The sequence below is a fragment of the Chrysochloris asiatica genome, unplaced genomic scaffold (genome assembly GCF_000296735.1).
Source record: "Chrysochloris asiatica unplaced genomic scaffold, ChrAsi1.0 scaffold00183, whole genome shotgun sequence".
NCBI classification, from domain to species: Eukaryota; Metazoa; Chordata; class Mammalia; order Afrosoricida; family Chrysochloridae; genus Chrysochloris; species Chrysochloris asiatica.
In genome coordinates this window covers 6,310,155-6,327,268 of record NW_006408701.1, presented here as the reverse complement: position 1 = coordinate 6,327,268, position 17,114 = coordinate 6,310,155, and positions in this window count along the sequence as shown.

The window sequence follows — 17,114 nt, the reverse complement described above, 5'->3', positions numbered from 1 at the left end:
TCTGGCTCTCCGCTCTTCTCCCTTGATGGTCCCAGGGACCTTCACTCCTAGACTGCAAAGTTAATCACTCCCCTCCTTATGCTACAAAATGCCCACCTTTAACATTTCCTACCCTCACAGTCAGTCCTGATAGCAATTAATCACCTTTGTACCACACGGAACCTATCCCCATCTTTCATTAGCTCCATCTTGGTTTTTTTTTTTTTTTTTTTTTTACACGTGAAAAGGGTGGAGGGGAAGGATGTGAATGCCTTTTTTGAAACAACATTGCCATCAAGCGGAAACTTTTACACCATAGTCTCCAGCTGCTCTCTGAGTATCTCTGAATTGTTGTCATTGTTAGTGCCTTACAATAGGTTCGACTCATAGCAACCCCTATATAGGGTTTCCGGGAGTAGCTGGTGGGTTTCAACTGCCAACCTTTTGGCTCGAAGGCCAATGCTGATCCTACAGCACTACACCAGGATGTCTGTATCTCTGATTGTTGTTGTTGTTGTTTAGAGCCGTGATAGCGACCCTGTATAGAGTTTCTGAGGAGCAGCTGGTGAATTTGAACTGCCAGTGCTTTTCGTACAGCGCCACACCAGGACTCCGTGTGTCTGAATAGGGCCTGTGATATGAGTAAGGGTTGTTTGGGGATAATCAAATGACTCTGGGACCTGACTGGCTGGCTAGCCTTCACAGCAGGTATGTAAGACTGGAGCCATTCTAAACTACAAATGCATCCCAGTCTACCAGATTGCCTGGCTGAAAGATCTGTGGGGCATGGCCTCAGTGGCAGCCCCTGGTTGAGAGAAATGGAAAATGTGGTAAGCCTTGCTAACCCTGAATGCCAAGGAAAATGTCTTACAGATAAACTGTATATAATGGTGGTGGTGGTGGTTATGTGCCGTGGAGTTGGAACTGACGTATAGCAACACTGTACAGGGTTTCCGAGGCTGTAAATCTTTACGGGAGCCGAAAGCCTCATCTTTCTCCCGCGGAACAGCTGGTAATTTCGAACTGCTGACCTTGAGGTTCGCAGCCGGATTTGTAACCACTAGGCTCCCAAACTGTATAATAATAGCGCTGTTAATTTTGCAAGTTGACAACTTGAAATAAATGCTAGCAAAAACTCTTCACCATGGGTGGGCAATTTGAATCCGTTTCTGTACGTTGGGATGAAATATGAGAAAGAGTTGGTTTCTTCCTGCTTCTATCTTCAGCCAACGCATTAGCATGTATCCTTCCAAAAGTCAAAGATTTTTCCCAGGCTCTTAAAGAAATTGTGTAGGCACAATTCCTCCATTTTACTAGGTAGGATTAAATCTTTACAGGAGGAGAGCACCAGGTTTTTTCTCTGAAGATTACTAGTATTATGATGGCAGGCTACAGCATTTTTTATATTCACAAGTATAAACACCATTCCCTTCTAGACAGTGTCTCATGGCACTACTTACCCTGGAGTCCATGTTCCCTGTTTAAGGTTTGAATCACCTTGTCAACACTACTGAAAACGCCGAGAAAAAATTTCCTGTGTTTCCCATTACAGATAGTCCCCATTTTATGATGTATTCATAGTACTAGGAACCGCACGTCCAACAATGTTTCTTTTTTCTCTATCTTATCATTAGTAATACGGTGTGGTGCTGCAGGATAATGCACTGGACTGCAAGGTCGGTTTGAACCTAAAGGTCAGCATGCTCAAACTCATTAGCCACTCTTGGAAAACCCTATATAGGGTCGTTATGAGTTGGAACCGAGTTGCTGGCATTTAACAACAACAACAGCAATGTATGTATTACAGTATAGCTATACTTTTATTTATATTGTTTCCAACTGCCAAACATAAATGAAGAATGCACACCCATGTTCATTGCAGCACTATTAAACATAGCAAAAAGATGAAGACAGCCTAAGTGCCCATCAGCAGAAGAATGGTTAAACAAACTTAAGTACATACACACGATGGAATACTATGCAACACTGAAGACTAAAGATGAACCTCTAAGATGCCTAATATGCTGAGTGGAATTGATTAACCACAAAAGAACAAACAGTACATGAGACCACTGCTGTAAAAAGTTAAGAAAAGGTTTTTGTGTTAATATAACCGTTCTGTGATGGTTATCAGGGGTGGGAGGGAAGGGAAAATTATTCACTGGAGGTGGTGTGGCACTGTAGGATAAGCAAGTACTGGACTGCAAGGCCGGTCTGAACCCCAAGGCTGATGAGTTAAACTCACCAACCACTCCTGGAAAACCCTAGACAGGGTCATTATGAGTTGGCATCAATTTAAGGCACTTAAGAAGCTGGACAGTGAATAAGAAGGATCGTAGAAGAATTGATGCCTTTGAGTTGTGGTGTTGGAGGAGAATACTGAAAGTGCCATGGACTGCCAAAAGAACCAATAAATCTGTTTTGGAAGAAGTGCAGCCAGAGTACTCCTTGGAGGCCAGGATGGCTAAGCTTCGTCTCTCCTACTTTGGACATATTGTCCGGAGGAAACAATCGCTGGAGAAGGATGTCATGCTGGGTAGGGTGGAGGGTCAGAGAAAAAGAGGAAGACCCCCAACGAGATGGATCAGCCAGGTGGCATCATTGATGGACTCAAGTGTGGCAGCGGTAGTGAGGTTGGCCCAGGATCGAACATTGTTTCGTTCTGCTGTGCATGGGGTCGCTATGAGTCGGTTCCGATTCGATGGCACCTGACAACAACAACAACAACAAGAAAAGTGTAGACACATGTTAACTTGGGCGACAGGGAAAGCAATATTCAACAAGAGGGAGGTTAGCAGAGGAAAGAGGAGGCTAGCAGAAGACACAAGGAGGAATGCAAGAGTTAAAGAAAATAGAGGTAACATTGTTAACTGATTGATGGTAGATGGAAGGGATTGCAATCATTGGAATTGCAATCAAGGATGTGTGATTTGTTGAATGTGGGACAGATGATCTGCTCTGTAAACCTTCAGTTGTTAAGTGCCATCAAGTTGGTGCTGACTTATAGCAACCCTGTATAGGGGTTCCGAGGAGCAGTTGTTGAATTGGAACCTCTGACCTTGTGGCTCAAACCAACCTTGCGGTCCATTGCATTATACTACGATGCCACACCAGGACTTCAAACCTTTACTTAATTCACAATAAAAAGTAGGAAAAAAAAAGAAGTATACCATAGAAAACAAACTAACAGAGAGACAAAGATTGAACTTATGACGATGCTGTTACAGTAGTTTTAGATTCAAGAGTATCACAGCAGCCCTGGGCCCGAGGTTGTTGTTGCAGCAGCTCTTGATCTGTAGTCGAAGAAACCAAGGCCACTTGGAGAGGTGAAGCAGTTTCAGATTTTATTAAGCCTGCTGGCTCAGAGGAGCTAATTTCTCCAGATTCTGAGCCCCGAATGGAGGGTAACACGGGTTTATATGGGGTCAGACTTAGGGAGGGCCTAGGGTGCTGACCTGTTTGAGGACAGGAGGGAAACCAGGGGGATTGGTCTAGTTCTGTGACCTAATTATCATTCTACCTTGTCTCTTGGGGGGGCCGGTTATGTCTGGGGGAAGAGACTTGGTCCAGCTCAGTAACCTGATTAGCATTCTAGCTTGTCTGCTTATCTCCTGGGTGGGGAACATTGGTCCCACTCAGTAACCTGATTAACATTTTAGTTTGTCTCCTGGGTGGAGAGAGCAGTGAATGACTTTACCTTTTCCTGTTCAATACTGGTAATAAAATGCAATCATAGTGAAAATTTAAAAGAAAAAAAACCAAGATATTCTATTTATGTCCGAGTCGACTTATGAAGTACTGTTTGGAACAGATCCTGCCATAAGTTGGGTTGTGGAAGGAAGAACAAGTTTGAACGTGCTACTAGAACAATGCTACTCTATGGTTTCTTTGAATGAGAGGAAACTCTATCTACAGTGGCACCTCCATAGGACAAGTACAGACCAAGGTGGAGGTCTTGTTGAGTTGGATTTTACATTTTGCAGGAAATTTATTCTGGGTTGGACTAGAGAGTTATATTGATTTCCTCTCTTGTCCCTTTGCCTTCTCTGGACTAATAAGCTACCTCATCAGGGCAGACTCAGGTTCCTGGCCTCAGAGAAAAGAACAGCACATTGTGTCCTACCTCAATTACCCATTTACTGCTCCAGATTGGAGCTTCATGAATCAGAATGATTGGCTCACAGTCTCTACTATAAAGCTCTTTGTAAAGCATTGGCTGCATTGCAAATTCACAGCTTAACACACACAGACACACACACACACATATACACACAGTTTCCTCTAGTTTGTCTTTAACTACCATAGATATGACATTGTAGATATAGTCTCATCTCCTTCAAAGAAATCATTCATTGCTATTAAGTTAGGATCACTAGTTTTTCTTCCGTCTTTAGTTTCAACTCTTCTTGATAGTGAGAACCAGATTTTATTTTTACTTGTATATAATTCCCATTTTTGATGCATATGAAAGTTAATACGTATTTAGGCTTTCATTTCACATTTTTCACTGATCCAAAACCAGTATGGGGAATATGAGTGGTCTTTTAAAAGTTTTTGAAAAAATGCCATTATTATAATTTTTTTTAAATGGAGGCGGGGGCGGGGATGTAGTCCATTATCTTTTAATATATTCTTTTGGTTTCATTGCTTTCACAAGATAAATATCCTGGGCTTCACATATTTGGGCCAAGAAAATGTCTTCCTAGGTAATCTTCCTTTCCTTTCTAATCTTTGCTCAGTATTTCACTGCTTAAAGAAGAATAGACAATGAGTTATTTATCCCAGGCTTTTTCAATGACACTAGTTTAGGTTGCCCTTCTTACCTGTTGTTGTTGTTAAGTGCCGTAGAGTTCATTCTGACTTATAACAACCCTATATAGGATTTCCAAGGAGCAGTTGGTAGCTTTGAACTGCCAAACTTGTGTTTGCAGTCCAGTGCTGATAGTCCCACATTCTTACCTGTTGTTGTTGTTACGTGCCTTCCAGTCGGTTTCCACGCATAGCGACCCTATATGAGATTTCTGAGGAACCACATCAGGACATTCTTACCTACCTACCTTTTAAAAAAGTATCTTTCTTGCTATGCTTCTTTACATCCAACCATCTGTCTGTTATGATAGTGTGAGTGTGTGTACAGAGGTATTTTAGATCATAAAGGTCAACCTCCTTTACCAGAGGTAAGTAGTTGGGTGAGTTATTTCAGATTTACATCATTGAATGAGTACCCTAATCCCTTGTGCACATGATGTGATTGATAACTGAGGGGAGATATCTGAGGTTGATATCCGAGGGAGAGATCTCTTTCCTGCTCATAAGTGAGTCTGATGATCTCCTGAACGTCTGCTTCTTGTGTTTTCGCAGACACACGTGCACAGAGAAGCATGGAAAATCAGGGACTATTACACATCAAGTTAAATTATGCTGAAAGAATATCAAGAAGGTATCTATTATGGACTCCTGATGTGGCACTGGAGGGTAAGCACTGGATTGCTAAACACAAGGTCAGCGGTTCAAACCAACCAGTAGCTCCTTGGAAACCTTATACAGGGTCGCTATGAGTCAGAACCACCGACTCAACAACAGCAACATTTTTGTTTCGGAGGATCTTGTTCTCTAAGATCTGATTCTTGACAGAACACTTGAATGATAGAGGTGTGAACTTCCCCAAAGAGGAACAGATTTGAAATTCATATCCAACTGGCTTTTAGGTGAATCTCAAGTTGGAATCTTTCATGTTGGGCAGTAGGGCATTGGGTAGGTGAACTCTATGCAGGGACATAGTTTGTTTCTGTTGTGTACCAAACTAGAGCACTAAGGTGGTAGATAGGGATGGCTTTAGGTTCCTCCACCCAAAGGGTATTTAATGTGGAAGAATTCTTCCTGGTCAGGAAGGAAGGAAAACAAACCTTCAGAGCAAGTGCTTGTAACATTCAGCACAAAGTGGGTGCTAGAGCCCCCAAAGTGGACAAAATGGTGAGGTTTTAGGCTTTCAGGTGGTCAGATACTGGTAGGTGGGGTTTTCTTTGTTTGTCTGATTTTTTTTTTTTTTTTTTGATAGTAAAGGGCGGAGGATAAGGTACTGTGCAAACAGTATGTTGTCATTTCTTGTGCAATACTGCCATCAAAAGGAAATAATTTTTAAAGCCCATGGACCCACCATTGGTTGCTTTCTGGGGATACCAGGGAGTAGAGGAAGTCAGATTCCTAGCCATATGTAAACACTAGGTTCTGCTTGTTCAGAGCTCTGAGTTAATGGGATAAATGTTTCTTGATCTAGGCTTCCATCCAAGAAACTGCAAAGGTGGGTGAGGTTGAGGCAGACAGCCATGGTTTAGTACTTGATCCCTGGTGGCAGCCATATTTGGTCGGTACTACAGTGTCCAGCTTTCGCATCCATATGAGGTTATTGAAAATACCATAGCTTGGGTCAGGCGCACCTTAGTCCTCAAGCTGACATTTCTGCTCTTCAATACTTGAAAAAAGTTCCTGTGCAGCAGATTTGCCCAGTGCAATACGTCGTCTGATCTCTTGACTGCTGCTTCCGTGAGTGTTGATAGTTGATCCAAGAAGAATGAAGTCCTTGACAACTTCAATCACTTCTCCATTGATAAGAATGCTGTTTATTGGTCCAGTGGTGAGGATTTTTGTGAGTTGTAATCCATACGGAAGGCTGTGCTCTTTGATCTTCATCAGTAAATGTTTTAAGTCCTCTTCACTTTCAGCAAGCAAGATTGTATCATCTGCATATCTCAGGTTGTTAATAAGAGATCCATCCAATGAGATGCATCAGCCAGGTGGCATCATTGATGGCATCAAGTGAGGTTGGCCCAGGATCGGACATTGTTTCGTTCTGCTGTGCATGGGGTCGCTATGAGTCGGAACCGACTCCACGGCACATAACAACAACAACAACAACAGTGTAAGCTTCAGGAGCCCTGTTGTGACACTGTCCGATAAGCACTGGACTTGTAACTGCAAGATTGGTAGTTCCAATCCACTAACTTCTCTCTGAAACACTCTGAGTTGGAACCAGCTCCATGGCACACCACCACCACCAAAGTGTAAACTTCTGGAAAGACAAGTCAGCACTAGACTGTGAGGAATTTGCCTCAGACTCGGCCCCAGAAACAGGAGGTGGGTTGACCTTCCTGGGCTGTAGCAAGTCTTAGTTAGACAGCACTCTGAGCACTGGGTACACCGTCCTTGGTGGCATAGCAGCAGCATCAACTGGAAGCTTTTGGACCATGGTTTCGAGCCCTTCTAGGTCTACCTTCTGAATAGGAACTGTGATGGAAGGATAAGATTGCTGGGGGCCCTCAGAGTGCTATGAGGCATTCCCAAGCTACTTCCAGAGATAGTGTGATATCCACCCGCCTGTGTCCCTGACAAGTACATCCCATTCTGGCAGGATCTAGAGCTGTGGGGTGTGGCCTTGGTGTCAGCCATGTTTGGGAAAAATAGAAAATGTGGTATTCCTGACTAACTCTGACTTGATAAAGGAAATTATCCTCAAGGGAAAATATTACCTGTGGAAATTTGGTAACCATTTGAAACCAATGCTACAAAAAATTCTCCACTATGAAGTGACAAGTTAAATCCCTTTTTCTACTTGAGGTTGAAAAGTGAGAAGAGAACAGGGCAACAGAAAAGGTTTCTTTCTGTTGCCCTGTTCAGCAGAGGCATCAGCATGCATCCTTTCAAAGGGTTTCTAGCAGACTTTTTAAGAAATTGTGTTAGCACAGTCTCCATATTTACAGAACACACCAGAACTTAATAGGTTTACACTTTGCATTTGCAGACAACATACGGTGACATGGTGACAGTACCACCATGATATTCCATGAAAGTGTGCACTGTTTACATTAGAATTCACATTTCCTGTGTAGGGATTGGATAGTATTGTAAATACTACTGAAAGCAGACCGGACAAAATATTAAATCTGTTGGCCATTACAGGTTATCCCTGAGGTTATGATATATCCAAACTGTAATTAAAATAGGCTGTCGTTTTACTTTTTATATATCTTGTTAGACGTATTATACTGGGCAAATCTGCTGCACAAGACCTTTTTAAAGTGTTGAAGAGCAAAGATGTTAGTTTGAGGACTATGGTGCGCCTGATCCAAGCCATGGTAGTTTCAGTAACCTCATATGCATGCGAAAGCTGGACAGCAAAAAAGGAAGATCGTTGAAAGAATTGATGCATGTGAGTTGTGGTGTTGAAGGAGAATATTCAAAATATCGTGGACTGCCAGAAGAACAAACAAATCTCTATTGGAAGAAGTACAGCCAGAATGCTCCTTGGAAGCCAGGATGGCCAGACTTCGTCTCTCATACTTTGGACATACTTTCAGGAAGGACCACTCCCTGGAGAAGGACATAATTGGTAAAGTTGAAGGTTGATGAAAAAGAGGAAGACCCCAATGAGATGGATTGGCACAGTGGCAGCAGCAGTGGACTCAAGCTTAATAGTGATTGTGGGATTGGTGCAGGGCCAGGCTGTGTTTGTTCTGTTGTACACGGGGTCGCTATGATTCAGTACTGACTCGATGGCACCCAGGAACAACAAACAAAGTGTATTTAGCTAGATTGCTAACATATGGTGGCTCTATATTATAAACGCTGTATTGTGAACCGCAAGGAGCTCTCGTAGCATAGTGGTTACGAATCGGGCTGCTAACCTCAAGGTCACAGTCGAAAGTACCAGCTGTTTCCTGGGAGAAAGATGAGGCATTCTGCTCCCATAAAGATTGACAGCCTCGGAAACCCTGTATAGGGTCGCTATGAGTTGGAACTGACTCCAAGGCACACCACCACTACCACTACTACTGTGAACCTCAAGGTCCATGGTTCCAGCCAGGCAGCCAGCAGCTACGGGAGAAAAATGAGACTTTCTATTCCCATGAAGCTATAACGATTTGGAAACCTTACACAAGGTCGCTGTGAGTTGGAACCAGGTCGAAGGCACATAAAAACAACAGTCTGTATGGAGCCCTGGTAGCATAGTGGGTTAGGAATTGGACTGCTCATCACAGGCCATCAGTACAAATCTACCAGCCACTCCACAGAATAAAGATGAGGCTTTCTGCTCCCCTAACGATTTGCAGCCTCAGAAACCCTGGTAAAGTTGGGCTGCTAACTGCAAGGTCAGCAATTCAAGTCAACAATTCAGATCAGTAGTTCAAATCCACCAGCTGCTCTGCTGGAGAAAGATGTGGCTTTTTGCTCCCTTAAAGAACTCCTGCGTCAGGAAACCCCATACAGGGTTACTATCAGTCAGAACTGACTGGACAGCACACCACCACCACCATCAATCCATTAGAGCCTTGGGGTGGCGCTGTAGAATATGCACTGGACTGCTAACCACAAGGTTAGCAGCTCAAACCCACCTGCTGCTCCTTATAAAAATGCTCTATAGGGTCGCTGTTAATCTGAACCACTTGATGGCACATAACAAAATTCAGGAGTCCTAGTGACTTCAGCCGCTCTGCGGGGCAAAGATGAAACTTTCTGCTCCCGTATAGATTTATAGCTTCAGAAACCCACTTTAAATCAGAACCTATTCCATCAAATTTATTACCCTCCAGGATTGGAACCATAGCAATGAAATGATATACGATGGAATGAATGTAAAACTAAACTTCTCTCATGTAAACTATCATATAATTCACAATAAAACAGTAAACCCCACTAGGAAACTATCATATAATTCACAATAAAACAGTAAACCCCACTAGGAAACCTGTAGGGCTTCTGGGTCATGCTAAGGTTTTTTTCATCAGGGAAGGGCGGAGGGAGAGGCTAGGAGGACAGCGTGGCTGGCATTTGTGGGTCTGCAGTGCCATCCAGTGGAACTTTTTAAAGCATGGCCTGGATTCCCTGCTAGCTGTATTGTCAGGATCAGGTCATAAAGTTAGGAGGAGTTGGTTGGGGTTCATTCAGAGGCCCTGGGGACTCAACGTGCCACCTTCAGAACTGATGTGAAAGCCACAGACCAGGTTCCATGATAAATGAACCCCTGACTGTGGGGCCTGCCAGGATCTGGGAGCTGTGGGGGTGTGGCCTCGGGGGACACCATGTTTGAGAGATGGGAAAGGCAGATGGCATTTCTCGTTCACAGTAAATTCCAAAGGGAAATGCCCTCAGTTAGAGAAAATATGTATCTCTCTATATATGGAAATTTGGATAGGTGAAGACCTTAAAAAGATACTACCATAAAGTCTCCACCTCAGATCAATAATTTAAATGCATTTCGGATGAAATGTGGATCGTTCAATCCAAGCGGATGGAATGTGAGGAGTTAGTTTCTTGAGTGTTTCCTGGTTCAGCGGACACATCAGCATACTGTCTTTCAAAAATCAAGCATTTCTATCAGGCTCCTAAAGAAACAGTGTAGCTACTTTTTCCAGTTCTACTGAACGTACTTAATCTAATAGGTTTCACATGGTAAGTGCAGACATCCAGTGAGGATACTAAGTCTACTGATGGTAAACAGAGCCCCTTCCACACCCACACAGAGATGTAGGCACCTTTCTCTTCCCTCTGGTCAGCCCCCTATAGAAGTATGCACTGTTTTCATTTGACTCTATGTTCGTTGTTTGCGTTTTGGATCACTGTGTAAATTCTATTGAAAGCACAGAGGGGAAAAGGAAAGCTGTTTGCGTCTAGAGAAGCTTTAGGCAGAGTGTAGAAGAGAGAGGAACAGACTTGGTAGTGGTCTTAGTACAATCAGCTAGTGAGCGGTGCTGACTGTGGTTCAAACCTACTTTGCAGTCTAGCTCATTAACCCACAGAGCCACACCAGAACTCCCTTGTTGCTTGCCATCAAATCGCTTCCGACTGATAGTGACTGTATAGGGTCTCTGAGAAGTGACTGGTGAGTTTGAACCACTGACTTTTTGATTAAAACCAACTTTGAAGTCTAGTGCATTAGCCCACAGTGCCACACCAGGACCAAAAGAACCAGTTTGCAGCAACAGAAATAGAAAATAAAAAAAGAAGAAATAGTGTAGTTGTAAAATTTCCAAATGAAGAGGAAATCAATTAGATTTCAAAAAAATAAATAAAAATAAACCTAAATGAAACCCTAAAACCCAGCCCCTATCCCTAACATGCCACTCCCAACCATCACCATAACACTAAATGAAGTACTAAGCCTAGCCAAGACCTACCCATAGTACTAACCCTCATTCCTTACTCCTATCCCCACCCCCCCAAATAAGGTGACTGTTGTTGTTGTTGTTATGTGCCATCGAGTCGGTTCCGACCCATAGAGACCCCGTACAGGGTTTCCGAGGTTGTAAATCTTTACGGGAGTAGAAAGCCTCATCTTTCTCCCGCGGAGCAGCTGGTAGTTTCGAACCGCTGACCTTAAGGTTCGCAGCCCAATTCGTAACCACTACGCTACCAGAGCTCCTTAAATAAGGTGACTAGGCAAAACAAAAAGATGTGCAGTCTTGGAAAAGCTACATAGGGTCTCTATAAGTTTAAATCTTACTTCATAATAGTGGATGTGGGTTGAGGAGATTAAAACAAGTGTTTTACTGAGAAAATTTGTGTGCAGCTATCCAGTGATCACTCATACATATTTAACACATTTTTGTTTGAATTAAATCCATGTATTTATGAGCTAGAACCTTAGTAGCAATAATTTCTGACGTATACACTTTATATACGTATGTACACCTATCTGGACTTCTGATGTAGTACTGTAGAGTTAGCACTGGACTTGGAACTACAAGGTCCTTGTTCAAACTCGCCAGCTCCTCCTCCAGAACCCTGTACAGGGTCGCTATGAGACAGAGCCAACTTGATGGCACTCAACAATAACAACATACACCTATCTAGAGAGCAAGATAGCGCCATAAAATAAGCATTACCACAAGGATGGTGGTTCAAGCCCAACTGCCTCTCATTGGGAGAAAGATGAAGCTTTCTGCTCCTACTAAGATTTAAGGCCTCCGAAATTCTCTACAGGTCTGAAGTGAGAAGGCATGTCACATCAAAAACATACACCTACCTATCTATGTACCTATTCCCTTGTCTATTCCACCCCGCTCCCTAACCCCCCCCCCAAAAAAACAATTAAAAAAAAATTCTTTTCCCTACACCCCAATACAGTAAACTCTGCTAGTGAGCCTAGTGGTTATGAATCAGGCTGCGAACTTTCAGGTTAGCAGTTCGAAACTACAAGTGGCTCCACGGAGACAGATGAGGCTTTCTGCTCCCGTAAAGATTTACAGCCTTGGAAACCCTGTACAGGGTCGCTATGGGTCAGAACCGAGGGGATGGCACATAACAATACAGTAAACTCCACTTGGATACCTACAAGGCTGTGGAGTCCTGCTTAGGTTTTTTTTTCTTCTAGAAAGGGCGGAGGGAGAGGCAATGGTTAAAGGGTGGCAAGTATTTGTGACTCAACATTGCCATCAAGTGGTTGCTCTTTGAGATTGGCCTTGATCCACACGCGCTGTATCTTTAGAAAGAGGCGGGTGAATACAGCGAGGGACACTGAACCGACTCCATGGCACATAACCAACCACCAAAGAGGATCTAGGTACTCATTGTGTCCTCTCCAGAACCACTGTAAGAGCGTTCTGAGAAATAAACCCCTGATTGCCAGGCTTGTTGGGATCTGGGCACTGTGGGGGCGTGGCCTCGGTGGCCGCCATGTTTGAGAGAAATGGGAAAGGCCATATTTCTCCTTCACCCTGAATTCCAAAGGGAAAAGTCGTCAATGAGAGGAACTATGTATCTATATGTATGGAAATTTGGATAGATTGAAGACCTGAAAGAAACACTATAAAAAAATGTCCACCTCAGATCAACAACCTAAATCATTTCTTTATAGCTGGAACTTGAGCAGGAGCTGGTTTCTTCCTAAGTGTTTCCATGGTCACATGACACATCAGCATGCATCCTTTCAAAAATCCAAGGTTTTTGCTAGGCTCCCCAAAAAACTAGGTAGCCACTATCTCTGTTTCTATAGAAAATGCTCAACATAATCAGCCTGAAAGGTTTTCACTTTGTACATACAGTCAGCATCTAATGACATTGGTAGTCTAGTGGTCTACTGAACTTGAGGCAGCATATATAACTCATTGTCTTCAGACCTCTACTTTGTACAAGCAGATAAGATCTGGTAACATTACTAATCTAGTGATCATTTACTGCTGAGCATAAAGGTGAGGAAAAGGGTTGGAAGTGGCCTTGTGGTTGTTGTTAAGTGCAGTGAAGTCAATTCTGTCTCATAGCAACCCTGCATAGGGTTTCCAAGGAGTAGCTGGTGGCTTTGAACTTCCAACTTTTCAGTTACTGGTCTACTGCTTATCCTACAGCGCCATAGCAGGACTGCTTGGAAGTGGTCCTTGTACACTGGTAATGAATGTTTCCCTTGCATGAGATGAGGCTATACACAGAGTGGCACCTTCATAACCACCAAGGACAAACATTAGAAAACTTTGATTGTATTGTTCTTGTGTCTGTTTAGATGTCAGTCTGGGGCTAAGAGTGTATAATACAGCCAAACCTTCATGTAGAGCTTTATAGTCAAGAGTGTAAACCAAATCCCCTCTAATTGTAATACAGATTGCCCAATGGGAGGTCCTCTGCCTGGAGGCATGATTTTCACCTCCTTTTCACTCTTAAGCCTCCAACCTTGGGCACTTAAAGGGGCAATATCTACTTGGGATTCCTAAAAGTGACTTATTTGAGGGTTTTGAGAAAGTTAGCCAAAGTTTTAGCAGAAAAATGCCCGAGAAAGATTCATCAGAGCGGCCTTCTCCAGTAGGACAATTCTCCTGGTTCATTCCTCTCAGCAAACAAGGGCAGTTTTGGAAAGTTTCGATGGGAAATTGTTAGGCTCCTTCTCACTTCCTTTTGTTTCATGATCTTGAAAGGATGCTCATTATTCTTCCATTCTTGTTGTTGTTAAGTGCCCCTGAATGGGTTCTGACTCATGGTGACTCTGTACTGGGTTTCCAAGGAGAGGCTGTTGGGTTTGAACCGCCACTTTAGTTCAAATCAACTTTGTGGTCTAGTGCTTATTGTACAGTGCCACACCAGGACTCCATTTTTCTGTTGTTGTTGTTGTTAAGTGCTGTGGAGTCGGTTCCAACCCATAGCGACCCTGTATAGGGTTTATGAGGAGCAGCTAGTGGGCTTGACCTGCTGACCTTACGGTGCAAACAGACTGCAGTTCAGGTATTAACCCACAGCGCCACACCAGGATTTCTGTTAGCAATGTAAAAAAGACTACATGGTGATATTCTCAGGTCCCTTAGTTCTTTAGGGATGGATCGAATGGTTGCTATTATCACTTACAAAAGCGTCTAGAACTTGATGGAGCTTATATTCAAAGTTTGCCTTTTTTACTTTATCTTTTAGTTCCATTTTCCTGTGAACTTTTGAAGTCCCCCTTGAGTGTATGTTGTGTGTATATATATGAATACATAATACCAAAAGACCCAAACTTACTGGCATCTAGTCAATTCTGACTCATAATGACCCTAGAGGAAACAGTAGAACTGCCCCATAGGGTCTCTGAGGCCATAATTTTTATGGAAGCAGACTGCCATTATCTTTAACCTGCAGAGCTGCAGGCTTGAACTGTAGATAAAAGCCTCCGAAATTCTCTACAGGTCTGAAGTGAGAAGGCATGTCACATCAAAAACATACACCTACCTATCTATGTACCTATTCCCTTGTCCATTCCACCCGGCTCCCTAACCCCCCCAAAACAAAACAATTAAAAAAAAATCCTTTTCCCTACACCCCAATACAGTAAGCTCTGCTAGTGAGCCTAGTGGTTATGAATCAGGCTGCGAACTTTCAGGTCAGCAGTTCGAAACTACAAGTCGCTCCACGGAGACAGATGAGGCTTTCTGCTCCCGTAAAGATTTACAGCCTTGGAAACCCTGTATAGGGTCTTGAACTGTAGATCTTTCTGTTAGCAGATGAGTGCTTTAGTCACACAACACCAGGTTGTCATCCTTATGTTAATAGGTACCCAATTTTTGTTCACATATGTAGATACACAGGTCTTCTTGAGTTGACATTTAGATTTTATGGGAAATTGATTCTTGGCTGGACTATGGAGAACACTGATTTCCTCTCTTGTCTTTTCTTCCTTGCCTTTTCTGGACTCAAGTGCTACCTCATCCAGGGCAAAGACACAGGATCCCAGCCCCCAAGAGAGTAGCCCACTGTGTTGCCTAGGTCACCTTCAGGATCCTAGATTGATAATTTGGTTCACGAGGTGGAGATATCTGGCAGCAGTAAAAATATAGAAAGAATACACAGAAAGACACAAAGAGGGAGACAAAGAGACACCCCGAAACCAGGGTGGATGCGGGACTGGCATCAGGCAGATCCTGCATTGCAAACATCTCAGCCAGGAAGGCCGTAATATCCTGCATAGTAAACATCTTGGCTAAGCAGGCAGTATGGTTGCAATGCTAGACTGGGCCCCCTACATGCTGTAACGCAAGCCTTGCCAGTTGTAATTAATGCACGCTTGCCAGTTGTAATTAATGCCTGTAATGCACACCTGGGTCGGCCTTCGTCTCCGTTTTATTTAGGGGAGGAACTATACACAAAGCTGGGAGGGACTAAGACAAGGTACAGCTAATGTAATTTTCCAGACATTCAGGCACCTTCACATCCTACTGCGCAGATTCGAATCTCAAGACCACAACTTGGTTTCTCAAGCTTAATTAACATACCTTTTAGCACCTAGCCTCAAATGGGGGAAGGAAAAGGAGGATTGAAAGGATTCCCATTGTGTAGGCTGCCTGGGCCAGGTTTGCAGGAAGAAGTGAGGCACCTAGGTAAATGGGCTGCACCTGGAAACCTTTAGGCAGGGCAGTCCTATTGTCCTTAGAACAAAGAACCAGGGAGCCACCCAATTTACTTTGACTGAATTCTTTGAGGGAAGAACTTTGCCTTTTTGGAATTTTGTAGTCTCGGCTTTTAGGAAAATATTACATTTATCTGTGGACATCAGGGCTTCCTGTAAGCAATTAATAACAAACCTAACTGAACACTAAGATGAAAAACAATTTGCTATGACTGCTAGGTGGCTAGAGTCTGTTCCTCAGAGCCTGTGGCCTGTACGGTCTTCAACACTCGGGCCCACAGGGCCTCGAACTCCTGACCGGGTCTGCACGGTCTGCAACAATAATCCACATCTGGTGCCCCCTGTTGGTTGTCCATGAGAGTCAAAGTGCTTTACCAACAGATGACAACCAGGAGGGTCATTTGCTTGACTGTCTCTACCATAAAGTGCTCCATGAACGTTTGGCTGCTTCACACACTCACAGTCCAATGAATGCATACACATGTGTATGTATGTAGCTTTCTTATGATTATTTCAACAGCTGTGGATAGCATTTCATCCCATTCAAAGAAAGCATCTATAACTATGGAACTAGGACCACTTTCGTGGCTATTTTTCTCCTTTTTATTCTTTGATCTGAAAAAAGGGTGCAATCAAGAGTAGTTTCCAAGGTGATGTGCTGGGCCAGTTAAATTCAATGCAGAGAGGCCTGCTCAGAAGGTTATGGTGACTGTCCTTGACATTCCAAAGGAGCAATCTTTATAGATTTTCAGAAAGGATGATCATGGGGCTTATTAGGAAGAAGATTTAAGAAAACGGAAAACTGCCCTGGTGAGAAAAATGCCAGGAAAGTTGCATAGACGAGTTTTCCCCCAGCAGAATGTTCATTCTTCTAGGACAGCAAAGGCTGTCCTATGAGAATTTCATTGGGAAATCTGATGCCATCCACCCTACTGCCCTGATCTTATCCCTTCAGACTTCTTTCTGTTCCCAAAGAACAGTTAAAGGGAAGAAGGAGCACAAGTTGATTCTCTCAAGGATGCCCAGACAGCCATTTGAGACTGCTAATCATAAGGCTGGTGGTTAAGTGTGGTCAAGTCAGTTCCGACTCACAGTAACAACCCTGTATAGGATTTCTAAGGCTATAAATCTTTGCGTGAGCAAAAAACCTCATCTTTCTCCCATTGAGTGATGGTGAGCTGGAACTGCTGGCCTTGTGTTTCTCAGTCTGGTAGGGTGGTGGCTAGCATTTGTGAATCAACAGTGCCATCAAGTGGAAGCTTTCTTAGCGTGGTCTTGA